The 24,828-nt window shown below is 51.7% G+C and overlaps 1 long non-coding RNA gene across 1 annotated transcript; it reads left to right on the top strand.

Annotated features, from left to right (window-relative positions):
• Positions 1 to 13,205: 13,205 nt before the first annotated feature.
• Positions 13,206 to 15,242, top strand: LOC138414637 (uncharacterized). The gene is made up of 2 exons (XR_011246936.1): positions 13,206 to 13,426; positions 14,941 to 15,242. It is a non-coding gene; the product is annotated as an uncharacterized lncRNA (long non-coding RNA).
• Positions 15,243 to 24,828: the final 9,586 nt, after the last annotated feature.

Raw genomic sequence — 24,828 nt, 5'->3', positions numbered from 1 at the left:
CTCAGAATCGTCGTATTGATGAGAGTGAATATTACTGCAGTTCTTCCTTTGTCAGGTCCTCCTGTGCACTAGAAATGAATCAGCTCGTTTAACCCCATGGGACCAACAGTAACTATCTCTCCTGTACAGGTCGCGTCTCTGGGGAGGGAAGAGGCTAGTCCCTGCACAGCCAGGACACGGCACAGCCTGGACTCAAACCCAGGTCGTTCAGCTCTGCAGCAAGGGCCCTACACCTCCTCCAGTTCCAAAACGGCTCTAAGTTTTGAGCAGGGTTAATGCTGCCCCTAAGTTCTCTGGTTGGTTAAGTGGAGGCGGTGGCAGTACTTGACATACAGCATGGTTAGAAAAAGCTAGCTGAGAATATGGCTACTGTGTGCGTTAGTCGCTCAGTCATGTCCGACTCTTTGCAACCCCATGGACTGCCAGGCTCCTCTGTCCGTGGAATTCTCCAGGCAAGAATACTGAAGTGGGTTGCCATTTCCTTCTCCAGGGGATCTTCCTGACCGAGGCATCAAACCCTGGTCCCCTGCATTGCAGGCAGATTCTTTACCATCTGAGCCAACAGCATGGTTATAAAAAGCTAGTTGAGAATATGGCTACAGACTCTGAGTGAAGTCGCTCAGTCGTGTCTGACTCTTTGTGACCCTATGGGCTGTAGCCTACCAGGCTCCTCCATCCATGGGATTTTCCAGGCAAGAATACTGGAGTGGGTTGTCATTTCCTTCTCCAGGGTATCTTCCGGACCCAGGGATTGAACCCTGGTTTCCCACATTGCAAGCAGACTCTTCACCATCTGAGCCACCAGGGAATCCCTAAACTGTCAAATGCCGTATAGTGGATCTTGGGGGATCATGGTCCCTGGGGCTTGGCTGGCACCTAAGGAGCCACTTTTTGTGTTCAAAAGACAGAGAGGGACTTCCCTTGTGGCTCAGTGATGAAGAATCTGCCTGCTAATGCAGGGGACATAGGTTTAATCCCTGATCTGGGAAGATTCTACCCGCCAAGGGCAACAAAGTTCATGAGCCACAACTACTGAACGTGCTCTCTAGAGCCCCTGAGCTGCAACTACTGAAGGCTTCAGGCCCTGGGTCCTGTGCTCTGCAACTACAGAAGTCACCGCAATGAGAAACCTGGGCATTGCACCTAGAGAAAGTCCACAAGCAGCAACAAAGACCCAGCACAGCCAAAAAAAAAAACAAACAGAAAGGAGAGGAATTGATGGGAGTAGACAGGAGGCCAAGCAGGTGTGCGGACAGGGAGGCAGAGGCTGGGAGGCAGATGGACAGGAGGAGCTGGGAGAGTGCCAGTGGGGAAAGACAGAAAGATCGAAGTCACTGAGTGCAAACTGGGGCTCCTGGGACTTGCTGTCACTGCCCCTCTCTGATCCCAGTTTTCTCCTCTGAAAATAAAGTGAGGCTGGGAGGTAGGGACAGTGTTGAGTGGAGTGAAGATGCTCCCTGAGGTCATGCCCACTCTCTCAGCACTGTTTCAATTTTCCTGAGAGCCGGTCTGCAGCACAGTGGGGCACAAGAAACAGATTTGGGGGTGTGGGTGTGGTATAATAGCCAGCACTTCACAAGCGTTGCTGCTGGAGTCCTAGAACGCCAAGAAAATGTGAATGTCCCCACTTCATGCCCTCCATCCCACCCATCCTATACTCTCCCTACCAACTGCTCCAAGATACTGAGTAAATGGAGCATGGGGGACAGAGCAGATAGTCATGGATCTACTCTGAGCCTCAGTTTTCCTCATCTGTATAATGGGGGCAGAGACTGTGGCAAGGTGGTTGCTTAGGTCCCTAACAGCTCTGCTAGTCTAGGGTTCTGGTCTTCAAATGAAGCTTATTTTTTCATGAGGTTGTCTGTGTCTCAGAGGATAGGAGCTAGGAGAGGGTGGGAGCAGGGCTAACTCGGTTCTTCCTGGGGCACAACACCCTCCAGAGGAAGATGAGATGGAAGATGGGTGCCCTGTGGCTGAGGAGAGGAGAATAAAGGAGGGACTTTAACAACTCTGTGCTAGATTCTGGATCAGCTTGGAAAAAGAATGCCACTTCCTCCAGGAAGCCCTCCCCGACTGTCCTGGGTGCTGACCACCTGAGTACATGGTGATCATCCCCACCTCCTCCCCATTTCCAGCCCATTCCCACATGGGTACCCCCGCACACTCACAGGCACTGACGCTCCAGCCCTACATGTCCAGGTGTCCCACTGACTGACCACATGTCCCCACCACACTGACCTCTGAGCCCTAAGACTCCCTAGAAACGTGAGAAGTCCCGGCATCGGTCCTGCTTTCTGATTGCCTTCCACTTTGAGTTTGCAGGCTTTTTGACCTCTGGTGGACTTCAAGCTCAGATAATACGCAGCACTTTACAAGGAAAAAAAATAATAATAATTAAAGAGAAAGCTGGGAAATAAATACAGAGCCTGCCTCCTTCTTAGGCCACTGTTCTGACTGGGCTCTGGGAAAGATCCTATGACATGGGGCCCCTCAGAAGCCACTCCATTATGCGAGGTTCCCAGTGTGTTCAAACAATGAGACTTTGCCAAATTCAGCTTACAAAAGGTATGGTATATATTACAACTTCACATTTAGCAATTTAAAGCTTTAACATAAAAATTACAATGTATTTAATATGATCGCTCTATTAACAAAATAATTACAGGTTCATTTTTAATTAATTCATAACATGCTGCAGATGGTGAGAAATGGTTGTAGGACTAAGTTTAAAGTTACAGGTTGAACAGTCTCTTTGGAACCTGTCGGGGGCCTCTGAGACAGGAGAAGTAAACTCATCTGAAGTACACAGCAAGGGTGGAATGTGAGCACAGGGGACCCAACCCAAAAGCATCTCCCACCCCTTCATGCCCCCCACTCCATTCCCCCGTGACAAGCTCTGCTCCCAAACCTGTCACTCCCCTGAGATACCCTAAAACCTAGACCAGGGAGGAAATTTCTTGCTTAATAGTCCAGACTCCTCCATTGATCAGATGGGGGAACCAAGGCCCTGGGCAGCAGAAACAGCAGTGGATTTGGAGCCAAAAGAGTCTGTTTTCAAACAAACTTACTAATTTCAGTTACTACTTCTGTGGCCTCGGAAAACTCAGTTCACCCCTCTGTGCCCCCAGCCTACTTATCTGTGAAGTGGGCACAAGTAAAGCCCACCTTCTGGGCTTCCCTGGTGGCTCAGAGGGTAAAGACTCCGCCTGTAATGCAGGAGACTGGGTTTGACCCCTGGGTTGAAAAGATCCCCAAGGAGAAGGGAATGGCTCCCCACTCTAGTATTCTTGCCTGGAGAATTCCACGGACAGAGAGGAGTCTTGAAAAGAGTCGGACACGACTGAGCAACTTTCCCCTCCTGGCACTGCAGTGAGGTACACAGCAACAGACATTGATGACATGACTCCTGTCTGGGACAAATGAGCACGGCATCAAGAAGACCGACAGCAGGACTGAGATTCAGACCCGAGCCAGGGTGCTACGCCTTCGCTGCACTCACCCGGGCCTCCATTCTGAGTAGGAAGTGGACTTGGAGGACAGAGCTTCCCCTAAGTCCAGGGTCAGAGGGAGAAGCTCTGTCGCCTGGCTCTCCCCCTTCAGCCATGAAAGCAGGGAGAGTTTGGGGTCATGGAGAAACTGACCACCTGGGAGGTCTACCACTGGGGAGCTTCCCATCCCACCCCGCCCCTGTCAGACCCAAGCAGAGCCGTGTGCACCCAGAGGCCTCTGTCTGTGCAGTAGAGAAATAGAATCAGTCAAACTGGCTCCTGCGCTGGGGGTTAAGGGACACTGGGAAGGCTTGGAGCCTGGACAGAAGGGCCCCCAGCAAGCCCGGCTCTGGACTCCAGGGACTGACTCAGGGACCTGCTCCCCAGCAATCCTCCCCATTTCTCTTTCATCTAAAAACCAGAGCCGGAGCCCCAGGATTCCAAGAGTGTTGAAGAGGACAGCCATGGCCCACCCCTGCCTCCCAAGCCCTCTCTTGGGGGCAGGGGCCACAGGGAGGGAGCCTCCAGGTTGGGAGCCACAAAGCCGCTCAGCAAGGAGAGGGCCCCCTTCCCTGGCCCCCACCTGCATGGAGCACCCACTGGGCGGAGCCAAAAGCCTCCTAGCGCTGGAGTCAGTCTTTGAACTGGGACCCTCCTCCACTGCGTCCCTTCCCTCACCTGCATACGCTGTTGAGGTGAAGCTTCTAGAACGCAATCTGACCGGGGGATCCTCGTTTCATCTCTCATGACTCCCCTCACCTGCAGATCAGTGAGCAGACCATGCGGCAGGGACCTGCTTCCTCTCTCGTGACTCAGTGCTGGACACACAGTCCGCCACCCGGGGAGGCCAGCTCTTCTCTGTTGAGCACCTTGCAGTGCTTGTGTGGAGCCCTTTCCAGAGGGGAGCCTGAAACCCTCAAGCCAGGAGGAGACAGACTCCGCCCCAGGTCAGCAGGTAGCAAGCAAGAGAAAGGCCACGAATGTCCCCCCTCTAGGGTTGCAGGGTTATCAGAGTTCCTGGAGAAAACCCAGTTTCAGGCAGAGAGAAAAGAAATCTGACTCCCAGCCGCTACAGCCCTCCAAGGACCCCTCCCACAAGCCTCCCTAAACCAGCCTAAGAGGCTGCCCCCAACCCCAGGAGGCCTCTGCCCATCCCCCAGACTCCCAGACTCCCTGTTACAGGTCAGGGCAGCTACCTGGGCCTCCAGGACCAACCCCACCATAGGTCCCACCCGCCTCCTTTCCCACCCCATTCATCATCCACTGCTTATGCAGTCTGTCCCCAGCTGGATCCAGGCCTCCCACACCCACACACTTTGTCCCAGGGCTTATCCCAGTATTGTCCTGCACACCCCCTAGTGAAAGTGAAGTCGCTCAGTCATGTCCAACTCTTTGCAACCCCATGGACTGTAGCCTATCAGGCTCCTCTGTCCATGGGATTTTCCAGGCAAAAGTGCTGGAGTGGATTGCCTGGGCCCTATCTCCCACCACTTCCCACACTCCCACCCCTCTGGATCCCCACTGACGTGGACATGGACGTAAAAGTCACTCAGTTGTGTCCAACTCTTTGTGACCCCCATGGATTATACAGTCCATGGCATTCTCCAGGCCAGAATACTGGAGAGGTTACCCTTTCCCTTCTCCAGGGCATCTTCCCAACCCAGGGATTGAAGCCAGGTCTCCCACATTGCAGGTGGATTCTTTACCAGCTGAGCCACAAGGGAAGCCCAAGAATACTAGAATGGGTAGCCTATCTCTTCTCCAGCAGATCTTCCTGACCCAGGAACTGAACCGGGGTCTCCTGCATTGCAGGTGGATTCTTTACCAACTGAGCTATCAGGGAAGCCAGATCCCCAATGGTCATTGGCAAATGCACCCACTCCTTGACTTTCTCTGAAGGTTGCCTCCCCTTCTTGCTTGAGTACTGGTTCCCCTCTGAGAACACAGGTTCTCCTACAGCCATTTCAAACAGCATCTATTTTTCTTCCACACTCCTTGCTCGTCAGTTTCACTTGCCAGCAATTTCCCTGGCATCTTCCTTTAACATCTTTGAAGGGCTCGGCATCAGATCCCTACCGCCCGCTCCCCGCTAGTTGCAGTCGTCGACTCTCAAGCGTCTTCTCCAACGTCACAGTTTGAAAGCATCAATTCCTCAGCACTCAGCCTTCTTTATAGTCTAACTCTCACATCTGTACATGACTGCTGGAAAAACCATAGCTTTGACTAGACAGTACTTTGTGGGCAAAGTGATGTCTCTGCTTTTTAATACGCTGTCTAGATTTGTCATAGCTTTTTTTCCCCGAGGAGCCAGCATCCTTTAATTTCATGGCTGCAGTCACTGTCTACAGTGATTTTGGAACCCAAGAAAATGAAGTCTGTCATAGTTTCCCCATTTGTTTCCCATTTATTTGCCATGAAGTGATGGGACCGGATGCCATGATCTTTGTTTTCTGAATGTTGAGTTTTGAGCCAGTTTTTTCATTCTCCTCTTCCACCTTCATCAAGAGGCTCTTTAGTTCCTCTTCGCTTTCTGCCATAAGGGTGGTGTAGCAACTGAAAAACACAACAATGATATCCTGAACAACAACAGCAGCAGACCTCACTCGCTGATGAGCTAAGCCCTCCCCTCACAGCCTCCTCCATCAAACTCTAGTCACTCGGCAGCATCCGTGAAGACGGGTCCGTCAGTATACCGGCCTCTCGATTCTTTTTGGTCTCCTTCTTCTATCCTGCCATGTGCTCACTCTCTATACCTTGTATCATCATGTCTTTACCTCTGCTGAAATCTTGATTATAAATATCTCTGAAAACACTCTTCCAATCACCCCTCTCCTTCCAACTCACCCACTGAGGTGCCCTCATCCTAGCAGCACTGACCTCATCGAGGCCCCTTCCACTTTCTCAGATCCGTCACCCTTGATGCTGCCCCCCTTAACAGCCCTCGATTCCATGGATCAGCCCTCCAGCCATCCCTCCACAAGTGCCCCCCAAACTCTTGGGTGGTTGTAACAGAGGCCTCAGCCGATCCCACAGGAGCTGTGGAGTAGGTTGGTCCTTCCAAGACATCCCAGGGAGGCAGTCAAGCCTTACCACCTGCACCAGCCTGTTCTGGCTGTGGGATGGCTTCCCCAGACCCGGGACGCTTCCCTGATTGGACCAGACAGCTCTCTTCCACTGACCACAATACCTAGCAAAGGGCTCAGCTGAGAGCGCTCAGTCGCCCACTTTCCTAGCCACAGAGGAGCAGGGATGCAGCTCCCCACCATGGTGCCCGCAGCCTCCAAGACCCCGTGTGCCCTGTCTCCCAGCCCCCAGTGCCTTCCCACCACTCGCCCCCATGTTCATTCTGCTCCAGCCACGCTGACCGTCATTCAGCCCATAGACCATGCCAAGCTCGAGAACTTTGCTCATGCTGTTTTCTCTGGATCTCAGTTTCCCCACTTGGAAAATCAAGGAAAGAATCACATCGCCTTACAGGGTGGTTGAGAGGATAAAAGGTGTCAACACGTGTAAAGAGCAACGCTTGGCATGTGGAAGGGTCATGTAATCAATGACAGTGATGACAGGAAACTCATCCCCGTTTCCTGCTGTAAATAAACACCCTAAAATGCACAGGGCAGCTTCCCCTCAACAAAGAGATTTCCAGCCCAAAACGTCAGTAGCGTTAAGGCTGAGAAATCCCGATTTCCATGTTGATTTTCTGTCTCCTCCACAATGAGAAGCTTCGTCTTATTCTCCCTTATGGCCCCAGTATTGACACCTTGTAGATGCTCAGTAAATAGCTGTTGACTGACGGGGCTCATACGCCCTCGATATGGAGCAGGGGCGCTGAAACCTTCGCTATGTGAACATGTGATCACTCAGTGACTTCAGAGCCTAGGATTTTGGTGAATCAAGCTTGGCTGACCTCTCCAATTTTCAATCTACAATTTGTTCATTTGTGAAACAACATAAATATTCATTCATGCAACCGACACGTACTGAGAGCTCACTGAGTCCTTGCCCGTCCACCCGTCAGAACTGGGAGCTCCATGGGTTCATCCTTTGAGGCCTGCTGACATATCACCTCCCTGGTGAAGTCTTCCCCCATCCTCGCCCTCCCCAGGAGCCCACTCCCCTCCTTCGGTTTTCCAAAGCCCTGTGTTTGCAGTGCTGAGAGCTTGAAATGCTCCTTTAGTTCTCAGCCTTATCAGATCCCCCACTTTTATAACAAATAGCTCACAATGGCTCTCTTACAATCCTGAAATGAAATTCATAGACTGTATAACCTACCTAGACACATCGTTTGAAAATAAATCAACATAATGCCTTAACTATAATATAAAAGTAAAATAAAGAACATTCCTAATAAAATACATATTTCAATATGTAAATGCTCAGGTTCAACTACTCAAGAATGAAGAAGTCAGAACTCACACCCACACGCCGAATCAGCATGAGGGCCGCAACCTCAAAGCCTGCCTGACACTCGCGGGTTGGGTCTGGGACTCAAATACCACAAAGAGCGTTGCCATCGGAAATGTGATTTTCCAAAAGTGATGAATAACTCCGGGTAATGTTTCCAACAGAACAAAATACAATCTTCCTTCAATTTACACGGTAGTTGTATTCCTGGAAATTCAGAGTGTATTAAATCTGTGACACAAATGCTTTCTGTTTATATATAAAACGGAGTTAGGTCCAGACTCAAGTAATTATGAACAGGTTTCCACCCACTTAAATGTCAACCAGGATATCTGAAAGCCATGCAGGACGTGAGATGACTCTTGGTTATGCAGGACTATCCCGGGTGGTTTGTAAGAGTTTAGGAATCACTGGCCCTTCCCATCAATGCCAGCAACACCTCCTATAGTAACTGTGACCATCAAATTGCCCCCATTTATTCCCAAAACTCTCCCTAACGGACAGCACTGTTCCCGTGGAGATTCTCTGTTCTCATTCAGTTTTGAATTTTTTTAATAATTTTTTATTTTCAATATCTTGATAGCTTCAGGTGCAGAGCAGAGCAGTTCAGCAATTCAGCCATACATATCTGTGTGTTCACTCTCCCCCAAACTCCCCTCCCAACCAGGCTGCCACATAACATTGAGCAGAGTTCCATGTGCTATACAGTAGGTCCTTGTGGTTATTATCTATTTAAAATATAGTAGTGTGTACGTGTCCATCCCAAACTCCCTAACTCTCCCTTCCCCTCATCCCTCCCACCGGCTACCATAAGTTTGTTCTCTCAAGTTCTCTCTCTGTTTTGTGAATAAGTTCATCTGTACCATTTCTTTTTAGAGTCTATGTATAAGGGAGATCATGTGGACCTAGAGATTGTTATTCTGAGTGAAATAAGTCAGACAGAGGAGAAGTATCGTATTTTCTCATTTGTTTGTCTCTTTCTCCAGACTACGGACCACCAGAGGGTGGATGAACTTGTCCCGTCCATCAGTGTGTTCCCAGAGCCTAAGAGCTGGGGAAATGATGGGTGCTCAGTAAAGATTGATTACTCCAGCCCACCCACATCCCCTCAGCCAAACCCAGAGGCCACCTCCAGATGGGCAGGCCAACTGCTTCCTAAGCCACAGCCTATGGGAGTTCTCTGTCCCCATGGGGTGCCAGCCCAGGAACAGGGAAGCCTCAAGGTGCCAGGGAGTAAACCCACCATGTCGGGGGATAACCCCCCAGCTTCCTCCCTGTTCTGTAGCATGGATCCGGGGGACACTGGGCAGTGTCTCAGAGGTCCCCATGAGTCTGAGCACTGCCATCCTGCATTAACACACCCCGCCTGGCTTCCCCCTCCCCAGTCTCACTTCCTTACTTCTCAAGGCTTCCCGCCATCCCCCCCACAAACACAGCACTTGCCCCAGACTCCATTTAGGGTACTGCGGCTACATTACAAACCACCCCGAAATGGTTGGTAACAGTGGCGATTTCTTATTTCTCCCGATTCTGCGGATGGGTGGGTGGTTCCTGTGAGGAATGGCTGAGCCTTTCAGCTACATTCAGTCTGAGGGTCGAAGCTGGCCTCATCCACATATCAGGCAGGTGGTACTGGCCCTTGACCAGGGAGACTCCATTCTTCCCCTCATGATGTCACATCCTGCAGTAGCTGGACTGACTTCCATGCATGGCCCCATGGGACAGTACCCCCAGACAGCAAAGGAGAAGGCTGCAAACCTCCCGAGGCCCCGAATCGCAAACACCCTTTGCCCTGCATCCTGTAGGTCAAGGCAATCTTAGGCCACCCAGGTTTGGGGAAACAGACTCGTATGGATGGGAGTCGCAGTGAACAGTGTGCGGGCCAGGACAGGAAGGGTGTGATCATTAAGATATCTTCCACTTGGGTCTGCTTTTTTAGGGGGTGAGTTCCACATTAACAGCAGAAGATGGAAGCCTCATGAGAAAGTGCTCTGGAAACCAAACTAAAGCACCCCGCCCCACCCCAGCCTCCGGGGCAGACTTGGGCGGGTAGCTCTTGAGACACACAGGCTGGGAGGCAGCCGAGACCTTCTCAGAATCTCTTGTTCCACCACCAGACTTGTATTTTTCCACAAGACTGCATAGTTCACCAAAGATACAATTACTGAAGGCAGAACATAAACAGCGCGTGCACGCCCGTGGGGGTCTGTAATTCAGATGTGTCTCCAGGGATAATTAAAACCTCCTCTGGAAGCACAAAGTCTTGAAATAGGGCCCCTGCAGTGTGCCCTATGCCTGCCGAACCCTGGGTGGTGGCTGGGGACTCCTGGGGCAGAAAAGGAACCTAGAATGGGAGACGGAGACAGCCAGCGGTCCTCAGAGAATTCTCTCCAGGAGGCCTCGGCCAGAGAAAACGGACACCCCGCTGCAGCGGCAGAAGGGAGTTCAATGGCAGGGAAAACTCATCACCAGGGCCATTTTTCACCCCAGCACAGGGGTGCCTCCCTTGCCGGCAGATGGGAGAGGAGAGATGGAGAGAAGACTTATGGGACAGGGGCGTAAGAGGTGCTGGACGGGCCTTCTAAGGAAGGCCGGAGATCAGGAAAAGGAAACTTCCTCAATAAAGGAGAGGAAGGGACCCTGGAGACTTGCAGACCTGCTCTGTGGCAGGCAATAGCTAGACACTCCACACCCATTCTCATTCAATCTGTTCCCATTTTACAGATCTGAAGACTGAGTCTCAGAGACATGAGCTGCTATGCCCAAGAGCACCACGTTGCTACATGGCAGAGCAGGGACCAAGGGCTTTTGACTCCAAAGCCGATGGAAGCATCTAAATGAGGGCAACAGGCCAGGTGAGATGTCTGGACAGCAAAGAGAGAATGCTTTCCAGAGGGAGCAAACATTTCTGCCTTAAAATACTGGAAGGCTAGTTACAGAAAAGAGACGCGCCTTAGTCTGTATGTCTTCAAAGGCCAGAAATAAGGCCAGGAAGGAATTGTTATCAAAAGATAGATTCCAGTTTGATACAAGAAAGAACTTTTAATAGAAATGTCCCACACTGGAACAAAAGGGCTAGGTGGATAGGGAATGAGCTCCCCATCCCTGGAAGCATGTAAGCACAGCCTGCATGCTCATTGGCACTTCTACAGAAGGGTTTAGCTCTGGTTCCTGTGAGTCTCCTGAAGCTTGAGGATTCCTAAGAGCGGCTAGGGTCCCCTAGCTGGGGTGTCCCTAGAGTACAGAAACAGAGTTGGGGCAAGGGAGGTTTGGTAAGTCATGGACCAACTCTGGGCCCCACTTACTCTCTTTCCTGCCTCCAGACAGCCTCATCTCATTGCTGTTCTCCCAGCAGAGCTAGGGAAGGAGAGGTTGGGGGGACGAGTGGAGTCAGGCAGCCCCCAGCCCCACCTGCATGCTGAATGGCAACCAGTTAACCTGCTGACCCTTAATCAAAGGCTCAGAGCACAGCAGCTGCAGGATGGATGCAGGCATTTCTCCAGCTCCAATTACTCCACAGGGGGTTCATGCGGTAGCAAGAGGCAGAAGGAGCGGAAGGCAGAGACAGGAGAGATGGAAGGGTCCCGGGGGGGGCACACAGCCATGGTCTCAGCCCGGGGCAGGTGCAGAGAGGAGGAGGGTCTCCTTCTCCATCCCCGACCACTGACGCCTTCCACTCCAGCCCCAGCTCCCAGAGCTCAGCAACCCAGGAGGACCCCCACCTGGGATGGGAAAGACCTGGTACTGGGCAAGGGAGAGAGGAGATTGAGGACCTGAGGCAGCCCAGGCCCTGGTGGTACCAGAGAGGTGGGCCACTGGAGCCATGAACACCTCCGCCCCCCAAGCACATACTGGGGGCTGGAGGCGGCACACGGGGGCCGTCTTGAGGTTGTGGGAGGCATCTGTCCATCCTGGGGAGCCCTCCCACACCCCATTCCACCTGTGATGTCACCCTGTGTTCCCCTGGGAGTGGTCAGCCCTAAAAGTGGAGGAAGGGTGGCATGGTTAGAACACACATTCAACCCCCAAGATCCTCCCGTCTAGAATTTCCAGAACGAGGTGGCCTAGGAGCCCTGCCAGCTCACCTTATTCTCCCCCCTCATCTTCTCCTCATTCAGAAAAGCCTGACAGGTGGGCAGGGGTCCTGGGACCCAAACCTACCTGTTGGGAGGTGTGGAAGCTCCCATTTGAGAAGTGCAATCTGACAGGGGAGACACAGACCCCACCTGGAGAAAATCCCAGTCTGATAGGGGAGGCAGAGTTCTGAGATCAAGAACCCAGTCTAAGCGAGGAAGACAAACACACAGACAGGGACTCGCAAAGGCTCATACAATGAAGAACACAAACTTATGGTTACCAGAGGGTAAGGGGAGGCAGAGATAAATTGGGACATGGGAATTGACATACACACACAACTATATATAAAATAGATAACTAATAAGATGAGTTGTGTAAACTCTGGAAGTTGGTGATGGACAGGGAGGCCTGGCGACCTGCGATTCATAGGGTCGCAAAGAGTCGGACACGACTGAGCGACTGAACTGAACTGAACTGAAGAACCTAGAATCTGCCTGCAATGTGGGAAGCCAGGTTCAATCCCTGGGTTGGGAAGATCTGGAAAAGGGAGTGGCTACCCACTCCAATATTCTTGCCTGGAGAATTCCACAGACAGACAAGCCTAGCTGGCTACAGTCCATGGGGTCACAAAGAGCAGGACAGGACTGAGGGACTAACACTTTCACTTTTTCACTGGACAGCACAAGGAACTCCACTGAATATTCTCTAATGACCTATATAGGGAAAGAATCTTAAAAAAAAAAAAGAGTAGATGTTTGTATGTGTATAACTGAGTCACGGTGCTGTACAGCAGAATCTAACACAAAACTGTGAATCAACTGGAGTCCAGGAAAAAAATTCTTTTTAGAAAGGCTCACAGGGCAAGAGGGTCCCCTGCCGTCTGTCACACCTGCAGACGCCCGTGCTGGGAGGGCAGCGTATACGCACAAGGAGGGACAGGGGTCCATCCTGGCCCCGCGCCACCCCCCCCATCACCCCCACCGCCACCCCCGCCAGGAGGATGTAAACTGGGAAATGGCTTCTCTTCCTCCAGATGCCGCCTCAGAAGGCGATTCCCAAGGCTTAGGAGCGCCGGTTTGTACAGCTGCGGGAGCCAAGGAAGAACAGCTTATTAATTTAATCCTTAAGCAAATTTACAAAATTGTCAGTGGATTTGCAGGAAGCCGAAGGAAGTGGTTTCCGGGGGAGCGGGGAGCGGGGAGCGGGCAGGGCGGGAGGAGGCCGCCGCCTCTGCCTTGCACACAGCACCTCCGGGCAGGGCCCCTGACTGTCTGCGTCCCTCCCTCCCAACCTCTTCTCCTGAAGCAGAACCTGCAGACCCGTCAGGAGGACGTCGGCCATGTTGGCCAGGAAGAGGAATCATTCTGAGACACTAAGTGCTTCCGCACGCCGGGCATTGAACATGCACGGTCTCATTTCGTCCTTATCTTTCCTACAGTTCTTTCAGCCTTACTGAGGTATGATTGACAACTAAAACTGAAATTAGGCGGGGGCTGTGTACAATGGGGAAACTGAGTCCTTGAGACACCTATGGCCCAAGGTCTGCGAGGGGCAGAGGCAAGATGCGTCGGAGCCAGGCTGTCTGGCCCCGGAAGTCCGCCTGCTCGCGGGTCTGCATCCTCCTGGGTCTCTCGCCTCTTTCTCGCCTGCCCTTTTGGCTTCTGTCAAAACGAGGAGACACCATCCCCGATTCCTACTTCCCACCCCCAACGGGGACTGTGGGCCTCTCATGCTGTCCCCAACGGCAGTGCCAAGTGTCGGCCTGGCTAACCCCCAGCCTCGAAGCACCTCTGCCCCGCAGTGCCAGGGTAACCGTCTCTCTCTCAATCCTCCCATCCTCCTGCCCCCCTCCCTCGGTCCCCTGCCCTCCCCCCTCTCCTCTCCCCCCTCCTTCCCCCTCCCCCCCTTCCTCCTCTATTCCTTCCTCCATCCTCCATCCCAAGATGGAAGCCGCCTGAGAACGTGGGCACATGTTCTGAGCCTTTCCCTGGTGCGTGCATGCTAAGTCGTTTCAGTCGTGTCTGACTCTTTGTGACCCTATGGACTGCAGCCCAACAGGCTCCTCTGTCCATGGGATTCTCCAAGAATACTGGAGTGGGTTGCCACGCCTTCCTCCAGGGGATTTTCCTGACCCAGGGATCAAACCCACGTCCTTTATGTCTCGGTTCTTTACCACTAGTACCACCTGAGAAGCTCTCGCTCAGTCCCCAAGGAAGCCAGAGCCCCTCGGTGGAGCCTCAAGGAACCCCTACAATGACTTCCCTATTTGCATAATAAGGTCTGCACCCATTAGCCTTCTGATTTGAAGAGGCTTCTGGGAGCCAGCCGACCCAGCGCCAGCTGACTGAGTCTCAGTCCCCAGGGAAGACAAGACCGGTTAACCTGCGTGGAGAGTTCACTGATTAAGCACCGATGAGAAATGAGAGAACCGCCTGACCAGCCTGCAACCCCACCCAGGCCACTGAGCCTGATCCCTGGTCCAGCTCCAGCACCTCCATCCAACATATCCCTCATTAGCATCTTAATGTAACAAGCATATGCAATGAGGCATCAGAGAAAATCCCCAGCATTTAAATTCATTAACAGTCTCTGGAAGTCTTCAGTGTGGAGGTGGAATTATCGCTAAACTGCTTTTAACGTACCACCTGTGCACTAAACGGCTGAGGAGCCCGGCTCTAGTGTTTGGGGGCGAGGGCTGGGGGGTGCTGGAGGGCTGTGGCCATCTGGGTGCCCAAATTCAAGCCCGAGGATGCCAAAGCTCCTGGAGAGAGAGCTGTGTTTTCTAGATTCGGTCCCACCTCCTAATGATGAGTGAAAAATTCAATCAACCAGCTGGCTGGTCCACTTAGGAACAAACAGCCGCCTCGACTGATATTGATGTGGCTGCCCGTCTCAGGGTAAGTTTTGTGACCCTGCTTTCTCTCTGCTTGGCATCTGATGGATGATGGAGGAAATGTCTCTCCTTTCCCAGGCATGGCCTCCCTCTGCCCGGCCCGACCCTGCTCATGCATCAGCCACTCCTCCAGGAAGCTTCTCGTGACACCCGTCCAGCCCCATCACCTCCATCACCCTGCGCATCCACCGTCCCAGCGCGCAGCCAGCAGTGCGGCCATGGCCTCACTAAGATCTGTCTCCCCCGTGTGCTCGAGGGTCCCAGAGGGCCACATTCAGCCCCTGTGTACCCCAGAGCCCAGCTGACATCTGGCACAAAAGATACGCTCCACAAAGATTCACTGAATTAATTAGTTGATTAAATGTTCCTCCTCGCCTGCAGTGTCGATCACCGTGCCTGACTCATTGCAGTTTCTCAATAAATATTTGTCGAATAAATGTTGAATGACAGATAAGCCATAGCTGCAGGGATGGGGTGGAGTAAGGAGGTTAGGATTCAGAAATTCAATGCTTTCTTCCACAAATATTAATTGAGTAACTAATCAGAATGATGGTTAATATTTATACTAGGCTTCCTAGCTGCAAAGTGAAAGTGAGTGAAAGTGAAGTCGCTCAGTGGTATCCAACTCTTTGGGACCCCATGGACTGTAGCCTACTAGGCTTCTCCGTCCAAGGGATTTTCCAGGCAAGAGTACTGGAGTGGGTTGCCATTTCCTTCTCCAAGAGAGCTTCTCGACCCAGGGATTGAACCCTGGTCTCCCACATTGTAGGCAGACACTTTACCGTCTGAGCCACCAGGGAAGTCCATTGGTAGGTCAGTATAAAACCCTGACAGGGTTTTCTGCCATAAGCCGTGTGAGGTCACTGCGGAACCGCAGAGCAGGGCTCCTCACTTGCTTCACTCAGGGTGTGTCATTCATTCACACAAGCACACTGTAGAGTTAGTAAATTACAGCAGAAAACACGTTTGCTAGGAGAACAAAGAAGTAGAGCTCCAAGCATCCTTACCTTGTGCTAAAGAAACCCGGATGAGCCCCCAAGATGAAAGGTTGCTGCTGAACAACAAAAGATGCTGGGATTCTTGGCCTCCAGAGAAGAAGTCAATCCTGGGACAGTGACGAGGCTTGATCACTTAGACAGAGCATTTGTGTAATAAAGTTTTATGAAAGTATAAAAGAGATAGAGAAAATTTCTGACACAGACATCAGAAGGGGGCAGAAAGAGTGCCCCTCCTAGCTGCAAAGCACAAGCTAACTCATTTAATATTCATGACAACCTTAAATACAGAGGATTCTAATACTGTCCTCATTTGACATGTGGGAAAACTGAGGCACAGAGCAATTGAGCATCTTGCCGAAGGTTGTATGGCCAAGGAATAATGGAGTGGGGATCTGAATCTAGGTGTCTAGTTCAAGGCAAGCTGTCAAGAGAAAATGTAAAGGGAGTCATGTGTGTAGTTTTATATTTTCTAAACATCCTATTTTAAGAGTAAAAATAAATAGGTGAGATTAATTTTAATAAGATATTTTACATAACCCAATATATCCAAAAAACTATCATACCAACATATAACCAATATAAAAAAGTATTAATGAGATGTTTCAGTCTTGTTTTCAAGCTTCTGAGACCCAGTGTGTGTTTCAGACTCACAGCACTTCTCAGTGTGGATGCTTAACACTGCACGCGCTCAATGGCCACCTGCAGATGTGTATCAAATGGGGCTCAGCTGAAGTCTGGATTCCTATGCCCTGTGCTCTGCTGTCTCTAACTACCTCGTGTCTCACAGATGCTGAGGACACAAGGATGAATCAGACAACGTCTTGGGAAAGACACACAGGACATGGGGCGGGGCGTGTGGGTGGGATGAACCGGGAAATTAGGATTGACATATATGCACTATTGATACTGTGTATAAAACAGATAACTAATGGGAACCTACTGTAAAGCACAGGAAACCCTACTCAGTGCTCTGTGGTGGCCTAGATGGGAAGGAAATCAAAAGAAGAGGAGATGAGTATGGAGAAAATGTATGGAGGAGATATGTATGGAAGGAAATGTATGGAGATATGTATGGAGGATATGTATGGAGATATGTATGGAAAGATATGTATGGAGATACGTATGGAAGGAAATCCAAAAAAGAGGAGATATGTATGGAGCTTCCCAGGTGGCACTAGTGGTAAAGAATCTGCTTGCCCATGAGGGAGACACAGAAACACAGATTCAATCCCTGGGTTGGGAAGATCCCGTGGAATAGTTAATGGCCACCCACCCCAGTATTCTTACCTGGAAAATTCCATGGACAGAGCTGCCTGGCAGGCTACAGTCCATGAGGTCACAAAGAGTCAATATATATATGAGTCATATATACGTGAGCTCACACACACATATATATGTATACATATAGCTGATTCACTTTACTGCACAATAGAAATTAATACAACATTGTAAAGCAACTCCAATAAAAATTAATTTTAAAAAAAGACACATGGGAAGTGATGACACTGTGGTGAGCGTTGGTAACAAGACATGAAAAGATCGTGATAAGAGCATGACATTGTTGACTTGCACAGAAGGAGCACCTGATCAAGTCTTGAGAGTGTGGCCTTCAGAAAGTTAAGAAAAGCTAGAAATCAGAGACCTGAAGTTTGAATAGAGGCCAGCCAAGGAAAGAGTCAGGGGAACAGCACGTGCAAAGGTCCAGGGGTGGGAAAGCAAACAGCAAATCCCTGAGACAGCAGACAGTTCATTCAGAACAGTGGGGTCAGGAGTCTGCAGTGGGTGAAGATGCTGAAAGCCGAGGCTGGAGAGGTAGGCAGGGGCCAGAACGTACTGGGTTGTACGTAAGTCTCAGTGAATGGGTTTGGACATGATCCTGGGATACACAGGGAGACACTGAAGGATTCTAAATGAGGAAGCGATGGAATCAGATGTACCTTTCAGAATGAGGCCAGAGAAGTTAATGCCACAGACAGGAGGTCGTGGCCGAGGTCTGGGGGATGGAGCAGAGGCCATGGCCCAATTGGAGAAAAGATGAGGAAGTGAAGTCAATGGGACTTGGTGACTGTGTGTGATGGAGACAGAGAAAAATTTGACCCCTGGGTTCCTGACAGGGCTACTGGGTGAGTGATGGGTCCATTCATTGAGAAGAAGGAAGACAGAGCAAGCTTGGAGAAAGGATATAGAGTCTGGATTCTGTCATCTTGAATTTCAGGTAAAGGATGGACAGGCTTTAGAATAGCTTAGGAGAGAAGGCAGGGCTGGAGGTACCAATGGGTCATCGTGGACTGTGGAAAACTCTCCGGACTCTGCACTTTTTGGAAGACAAGACACACACAAATTGTGGCCACAAGTTCTCCTGCGGTTACATGCAGTTAGGTAAAAGGAAGAAAACATCCTGAGGATTTAGGGCCAAAGAGACTCCATTAATAAGGGAATAAGTCTCATTCCATCTGTTAACAGCTTTAGGGAGTAGACAACAGAGGCCCAGAAAGGCTAAGTGACTTGTCCTAAGCCACACAGCCATGTAGGGGTCAAGCCAAAGCCTGAATCCGAGTCTCCCGACACTAACTCCACTGTCCTTTCATCCATCCATGCATCTATCCTGCAGTTACTTATTGAGCACCTACTATGTGCAATGCACTAGTCACTGGAGATGGACAGTTGAGCTCTGGCATGCCCTGTACAGGATTTAAAGATGAGAGAGGGCCAGGAAGAAAGGAGGGGGGCCATGGTATAGACAAGACCTTGTGGTGGGAGCTAGTCACAAGACAGTGAGGGAGGGACTCCCACGTGCAGAAGATCCAGGCTGGGGAGGGGGCAGATGTGGAGGGGTTTGCACTTTCGCACAGCCCTGGCCTTGTGGACCCAGACGCCTCGTCTTTCCACACCACCAGTGACTCCGTCCAGCTCTAATGCCAGCAGAAGAGCATGGATGGCACAAAGAAGTCCTGTCAAAACAAGCAGGCCCTCCCATACTCAGTTCTTCATGGGACCTCACTGCATGGTTCACCCTGGGGACGCAAGGTCCAGTCTGGCTTGGAAGCCATAGCTCATGGCACGGCCTTGCCTCCGCGAACCTCCTCGGCGCAATGGAGATGGTGGACCAGATCCACCCTTCCCTTCCCAGCAGAGCCCTGCAGTCACTTCACCGTTTATCAACCACCCAGACGCCAGAACCCAGCTTGGGGAAGCCATCCTTCCAGGAACGGAGATCAGCTGGGGCTTGGAAAGCTGTGTGACTCCTAAAGACGTCGTCAGCCCAGACCTTCTCAGAGCTCGTGGGATACGCACGGAGCAGAAGAGGAGGCTGGGAGGCTGTCAGATCAAGCCTTGAAACTCCTGGTCTTCCTCACCCTCCCACTTTGTCCTCACGGTACCCAGTTACACATGAGAATGCTCGGGAGCACAGCCAGCTGCACCCAAGGGCAAAGCACATCACTCTAGTTTGCCCCCATTTTCAGGGGACCATGTGGCCTTCCAGGTTTAAGAAAGGAAACGCAGGATGCCCAGTTAAATTGGAATTTCAACCGCAGATAATTTTTTACAAGTAGTGCCCTTCAATATGGGGCTTCCCAGGTAGCACTAGTGGTTAAGAAGCCACCTGCCAATACAGGAGACATAAGAGACACAGGTTTGATCCTTGGGTGGGGAAGATCCCCTGGAAGAGGGTGTGGCAACCCACTCCAGTATTCTTGCCTGGAGAATCCCATGGACAGAGGAGCCTGAGCGGGAGGTGGGGGCAGTGGGGTGCGGGAGGGCTGCTGCAGTCCATGGGGTCAAGAAAGAATCAGACACGACTGAGTGATTAAGCATAGCACACAGCAGCATGCACACACATCCTTCAGTACTGGCCCAATAGTTAAATGAAAGACTCCCCCAGCCTCTCAGCTTCAGTAAGCAGGAAGGGCCTCCCCCTGGAATTCTCTCCTGTTGCCTCTGAGGAGTGAACAAGAGAGGCTATTTCAGATGGAAACACATGGAGAAGTGTGTCTCACTACACCTGGAAGGCCAGTGGTCCACTGAAAACGGAGCTCATCTCTGGAGCCATCTATGAACAGGATTAGGGCTGCAGCACCCAGCAGCCTAGAGCAGCTGCCTCAGGTGAGCCAGCTGTGATCAGTCACCCCAAACTGCTCCATCACTCCCAGACCACCAGCTCTAGACCCCACAACAGCAGAGCAGGATGCCCCACTATTTGGAGAGGAAGAGGCTGGGTGGGGAGAGATACGCTGATTAGGACAAGGCCACCAGTTTACAGACTGGAAGGCCTGGTGACTGAGACTTAGGCCCAGAAGCCCCAGGCATAGGAGGAGACCCTCCTGCTTCGGCTGCTGCTAAGTCACTTCAGTCGTATCCAACTCTGTGCAACCCCATAGACGGCAGCCCACCGGGCTCCCCTGTCCCTGGGATTCTCCAGGGAAGAACACTGGAGTAGGTTGCCATTTCCTTCTCCAATGCAGGAAAGTGAAAAGTGAAAGTGACTGCCTCGCCTGGTCCAACCCATATGACGGGCCATGAGACAGGGCTCCAAACGAGTGCAGGCCCAGGCCTGAGAAGGAGCTCGAGTTCTTCATCCACAGGCAGTTGAGTAAATCCCTCCCATCCCAACATCATGGCACCCAGTTACAGATAAGAACACTCAGGAGCACCCCTGGCCACACTCAAGGACACAGCACATCAGGCTAGTTTGCCCACCCTAGTTTCAGTTCAGTTTAGTCACTCAGTCGCGTCCAACTCTTTGCGTCCCCATGGACTGCAGCACACCAGGCCTCCCTGTCCATTGCCAACTCCCGGAGTTTACCCAAAATCATGTCCACTGTGTCGGTGATGCCATCCAACCATCTCATCCTCTGTCATCCCCTTCTCCTCCTGCCTTCAATCTTTCCCAGCATCAGGGTCTTTTCCAATGAGTCAGTTATTCACATCAGGTGGCCAAAGTATTGGAGTTTCAGCTTCAGCGTCAGTCCTTCCAATGAATATTCAGGACTTATTTCCTTTAGGATAGACTGGTTGGATCTCCTTGCTGACCAAGGGACTCTCAGGAGTCTTCTCCAACACCACAGTTCAAAAGCATCAATTCTTGGGTGTTCAGCTTTCTTTATAGTCCAGCTCTCACATCCATACATGACCACTGGAGAAACCATAGCTTTGATTAGACGGACCTTTGTTGGCAAAGTAATGTCTCTGCTTTTTAATATGCTGTCTAGGTTGGTCATAACTTTTCTTCCAAGGAGACCTAGTTTAGCCTGTTCCTAAACACACACACAGACCTATGCACACACACAGGAACACACAAGAAGTGAGAAGATGAAGAAGAAGAAGAATGCCACTAATATCCCTAGCATTTTCCAGCACAGCCCCCATGCCCTGCCCTCCCAAATCCCAAGACAGACTCTTCACTGTTTGGAGACCAGAAAACGGGTAAGCAGCAAGGCGGCCAGCCCCACCCCCACCCCCTAAAGCCATCACGTGGCCCACCAGCTAATCAGCTGTGGGGTGATGAGAGCCCTACACGCCCAGAGGTGGGCACTGCCGTTCTGAGACTTAGCTTCCCTTAATAAGGGGCAAGCACAGCCCAGGAGATGGAGTGGCAGGGTAGGGGCCGGCCTGGGGTGGGGGGAAGAAGCAATATGCCTCCGGAAGCCCTTTATTCACTCTAATTAATTCACTCCGTGCGCTGCAGGGAGCCCAAGAGAAGGGAGAAGGACGTGGGAGGAAGACTGGAGATTGGGAACCAGTGCTGTGGCCTGGAGAAGCATGAGGGAGAGAGCACCTGGACTGTGCAGACGGGGAGAGGCAGGCCCATGAGGGAAGGGAGGCGCCCAGGGCCAGACGCGCTGGGGGCGGGGCTGCTCCTGTTCAGCTCAGCGGAACCCGAGCCCTGATGATGCCTCTTCCGGCTAAAGGGCTCATCCGGAGAGGAGCTGGGGACTGGAGGGGGGTGACTGGAATGGGGGCCTGGGCCGGGTGGCCAGGGGAAGGGCAGCTGGCAGGACCAGGCGGGGCGGGAAGCTTTCCATAAAGCTGGAATGGCTGTCCCTGTCAGACCGCGCCCAGAAGCTGCACACACGCTTCCCTCTTGTTTGAAAGACTGAGGCCATGAGTGGGAGCAGCTGGCAGCCTGGCTCGCCCAGGTACCCCCAGAAGAAGGTGTGCCGCAGGGCCGGGCGGGCACCTTCACGTTCCTGCCGTCAGGAGGAGAGGCCGCCTGGCTCACCTTGGGACACACACTCCAGAAAGCCCACAGGTGGCAGTCACGTGTACATACACACAGACCCACACACAGAGCAGTGCGGGTGCAGGGGTTGGGGAGGTGGGCATCTGAAACAACAGCCTGAACCCCAGCAGCCCCACAACTGCCCCCCGAGCCCCCATACTGACCACGCAGGGAGGGGCCCGACTAGCGGTTCTTCCAGCTGGGCTAGTCTCCCGTTTATCAGCATCACTGTCTGTAACAAACATTTTGGAATGCCCTCTTGAAGTGAAATTCAGAGAATATGACCTATTTGTCATCTAAACAAAGAATAAATGAGGGGAAAGATTATAATGATATAGTGCACGTTGCTGTGTATGAATGCTTGTGCACGACCAGCCACGAAGATGCCTGAGGCAGCCTCACTCTCGCAGCTGAGCACATCATGAGGACAGAGCGACGAACGCCGGCAGGTCAGCGGGCTCTTTTCGGGACTCTGACACCAGCACCAGCGTAGCTGTCCACTGTGTAGTTTCCCAACTGGCCAATGGTTCTCAGTAGAGCACTCATCAAAACAAAATCCAATCTTCCTTCCATTTTCTTGGTGGCTGCATTCCTGGCAAATGTTGTATATTTCTGCGTGCGTGCGTACGCGCGCACGCGCGCGCGCACACACACACACACACACACACACATACATATAACACGTTTATAAATATATAAATTCAGGCCCCCAAATAGCAGAAGCGTAAGTAACACCAAATTAAGTTGTATTGCCAGCAAGTATACACAGGTGTCTCACATCCGTGATGTCTGGAATCTTCAGTCCTGTCTGCTAGACGCCAGGGAGCCCTCACTGCAGGGCTGTGGTTCAAAATGCCCCATGGGGGCAGTACTGCCCCCACAGAACCACCTGGGAGCCACCACCACCATCTCTGAGGTTGAGTTCAGGGTGCCGCTGGCCACCTCGGAGGATCGAGGTGAAAGACACAGGAGGACCTAGGACGAGAACTAGTTTGAAGACAGCAGGCCCTGTGTAAGGACGCTCATTACCAAGGAGGCAAAGGCCAGCTGGTGACCACGACTTGAGCATGGAGTGGGTGCAAAGGAGACTCACCCAGGCCAGGCGCCTGACACGCATTATCTGTAAGGCAGGCTTGGGGGCTGTCCTTGCACTGGGGGCAGGAAGGGGCGCAACTGAAGCTCTAGGAGGTTAGTTAGTTGAGTCCACGTTTATCTGAGTCCAAAACTCTTACTCTCTCTTTCTTTCTTTTCTTAAAATATTTATTTATTAAATAAATAGAGCTGGACCATAAAGAAGGCAGGCCACTAAAGAACTGATGCTCTAGATTCAAACTGTGGTGCTAGAGAAGACTCTTGAGTGTCTCTTGGACTGCAAGGAGATCAATCCTAGAGGAGATCGACCCTGAATATTCATTCGAAGGACTGATGCCGAAGCTGAAGTTCCAACATTTTGGCCACCTGATGCGAAGAGCCGACTCGTTGGAAAAGACCCTGATGCTGGGAAAGATTGAAGGCGGGAGGAGAAGGGGACAACAGAGGATAAGATGGTTGGATGGCATCACCGACTCAATGGCCAAGAACTTCTGCAAACTCTGGGAGATGGTGAGGGACAGGGAAGCCTGGCATGCTGCAGTCCATGGGGTCATGAAAAGTAGGTCACCACTTAGATAGTAAAAAACATTTATTTTTGGCTTTGCTGGGTCTTCCTTGCTGCACCCAGGCTCTCTCTAGTTGCGGCAGGCGGGGGCTGTTCTCTAGCTGCAGCGCATGGGCTTCTCACTGTGGTGGCTTCTCTTGCTGCGGAGCACAGGCTCCAGGGCACACAGGCTTCAGTAGTTATGGTACATAGGCTTACTTGCCCCATGGCGTATGGAATCTTCCCAGACAAGGGATCGAACGCACGTCCCCAGCATTGCAGGCAGATTCTTAACCACTGGACCACCAGGGAAGTCCTCTTACTGTCTCTAAGACCCTCTTGCCCTCAGGAAAAGTCTCGGGGAGGAACAGGTATTTGCAATGATGACGTGCCAAGGTGAAGTAGGCCAGATAACAGATGGCCTTGAATAGTCAAGTAGAGAGTTTAATCTTGACTCGATAGGGACCAGCAAGCCAGTGAAAGTTCTAGAGCAGGGAAAGAAGGGGCCCAGATCTGCCTTTCTGCAATGCCCTGAACTGGGTTCCACAGCCATTTCTCCTCTCCTCCAGTCTAGGCTCAGCTCAGTCCTACTCCTAAACCAGGCCTCTTCCTGGGGCTGACGCTGTCAAGGAATTCCTCCCAGTTTCCTCGAGCAGTTTTCAAGCCATAATTAATTGCACAGTAACGAGGATCTAATTGCCTTCCCCCTGCCAGCACCCCAGAGATGATGGGCTGTACCTGGAAGAAGGTGTGTTCAGAAGAAACAAGTTAATTAACACCCTGAACAAAGAGGCTGCTAATTGCATTGTCTCCATGACTTGGGAAGACGTTTTTTTAGGAATGGGAGTCTGTTGCCTTGGGCTTACTGTCAGAAGAAAAACCTCGGGTCTCTGGGTGAAGGGGTTCTGCTCCCTCTTCTCCCAACAGTAACAGCCAGCCCAACTGCAGAAGCGACGACCGCGTTGTCCCAGGCAGAGCCAAGCACCCAGGTGTCTCCCTATCCCCATGTTACAGATGGACAGACTAAACCACTAAGACACAAGGCTGTGGCAGCTCAGTAGCTCGGCCGCATTTCCACAGGGCTCCCGCCCGCCATAATCCAACAAGGAGGG

Source organism: Ovis canadensis, chromosome 11 (assembly GCF_042477335.2).
Source record: "Ovis canadensis isolate MfBH-ARS-UI-01 breed Bighorn chromosome 11, ARS-UI_OviCan_v2, whole genome shotgun sequence".
NCBI lineage: Eukaryota > Metazoa > Chordata > Mammalia > Artiodactyla > Bovidae > Ovis > Ovis canadensis.
This window is presented reverse-complemented; position numbering and strand designations above follow the sequence as displayed.